Here is a 2,320-nt window from a genome sequence, read left to right as displayed (position 1 = left end):
CTTGCTCTTCAATGTAGAATAGTTAAAGTGCATGGATGAAATTATGAAGTAAAAGATCTGAACAAAGGGCAGCTTGAAGAGACAAAGTAAAGTATTATAATGAAATCTGAAAACACCTGGAGTTAGGAAATCAAAAGGTAAGAACACTTTCAGAATTTCTCAAGTTGAAATAACTGAAAAAAGAATCCAAGTCTCTAGTTGCAATACCTAAAGATTCTATGGGCAAAATATTGAACAATGCAAGAAGCATTGTAGAGTCTCTGTATCAAAAAGAACTGATTAATATTCAACATTTCAAGAGGTAGCATATAATCAAGAACCAAGGAAATTGAAGGAAAAAGTCCAAGCTGCACTGAAAGCATTGGTGAAAACCAATACTCCATAATTAAAATGTCTCAAGAAACTGATGAAGCTCTGAAATCATTCATGCCTCTATGTCAAGAAACTGGAAGGCAGCTACCTGGACAATGGATTGGAATAGATCCATCTTTGTGCCCTTTCCAAAGAAAGTTGACCCAACAAGATGAGAAAATTATTGAGCACCATTAATATCATATTCAAATAAAATTTTGCTGAAGATAATTTCAAAACCAGTGGTAGCATTACATTGACAGAAAGCTACCAGAAATTCAAGCCAGATTCAAAAGCAGACATTGCATGAGAGATATCATTGCTAATGTCACATGGATCTTGACTGAAAGAATAGTGTGTCAGAAAGATATTTAATTGTGTTTCATTGGATATGCAAAGATATTCAACTGTGTGGATCTTAAACTATGGACACTAATGTGAAGAATGGGAACACTAGAACACTTAATTGTGCTTGTGTGGAGTGTTTGCATAGATTAAGAGAAAATAGTTTGAACAGAAGAAGGGTATACTGCATGGTTTAAAATTCTGGAAAGTTATGCCTTAGTGTTGCATCCTCATATCATACTTATTCAGTCTATATGCTGAACAAATGATTTGGTAAACAGAATTACATGAGGAAGAACTTGGCATCAGGATTGGAAGAAGACTCATTAACATCCTTCAATATACAGATGATACAATCTTGCTTGCTGTAAGCCAACAAGAACTTAAAGGTCCTTCTAATGAATATCAAAGACTATAATTAAAAGTATGTATTGCACTTGATCATAAAGAAAAGAATACAAACATCTTCACAACTGGACAAATAAGCAATATAATGAAAAGCAGAAAAAAATACTACAGTTGTCAAAGATTTCCTTTCAATTGGATCTACAATCAATGTCCATGGCAGAAACAGACAGGAAATCAAATGATGTATTGCATTGGACAAATGTGCTGCAAAAGACTTCCATATGGTATTAAAATTTTACAATGTCACCTTTAAGACTAAGATTTGCCTGATCCAAGTCATGGTATTTTCATTTAACTCATATGTATATGAAAACTGAACAATGAATAAGGAAGACTGAAAAAGAACTGATGTCTTTGAATTGTAGTAATGGTGAAGAATGAATATCATAGACAACCAAAGAATAAACAAATCTATCTGGGTATAAGTACAGTCAGACTACTCCTTAGTAACTATCATGGTGAAACTTTGGAGATGTTATCAGGAATGATCAGTCCCTGAAGAAGGTCATCATGTTTGGTAACACAGAGGGTTATCAGAAAAAGAAGAAAACCCTCAACAAGATGGTTTGAGACAGTACCAGCAGCAGTGAGCTTAAATAGCAACTATTGTGTGAATGGAACAGGACTAGGCAGTGTTTTGATCTTTTGTACTTAGGGTCTCTATGAAGCAGAACTGACTTGATGGTACTTAAAAATAGCAGTCTCATATTTTGTATGAGAAAGGCAAATTTCAAAGAATTTAAGTGATTAGCCTAAAGTCACTAATGACATATTTTATATTAAAATGAAAGTCAGTAAAAATGAAGACAAAGAAGGAAACAAAACCAAACCCAAAATAATCTCTTACTGAAAGATTGTGTGTTTTACTAGGAAGATTAAGAATTTCTTTTTAATCTTGTTTAGTTAGTAAATAACTTCTATATTCAATGATCAAAAATACATAGTTTAACTTCAACATTTCACTTCTTCTACTTGTAAAATACAGATAATAGTAGTTATATTAAAAATATTTTGGATATGAAATGATTTTACGTAGAAAATAATGTTTAGAACATTGGTAGTTAATAAGTACTCTGTATGGATTATTGGACTCATTATCAACATTCATGGAAGCAGCAGTCAAGAAATCAAACGACGTATTGCATTAGGCAAATCTGCTACACAAGACTTTTTAAAGTGTTGAAGAGCAAAGATGTCAGCTTGAGGACTAAAGTAC

The sequence above is a fragment of the Chrysochloris asiatica genome, unplaced genomic scaffold (genome assembly GCF_000296735.1).
Source record: "Chrysochloris asiatica unplaced genomic scaffold, ChrAsi1.0 scaffold00011, whole genome shotgun sequence".
Lineage (NCBI taxonomy): Eukaryota > Metazoa > Chordata > Mammalia > Afrosoricida > Chrysochloridae > Chrysochloris > Chrysochloris asiatica.
This window is presented reverse-complemented; position numbering follows the sequence as displayed.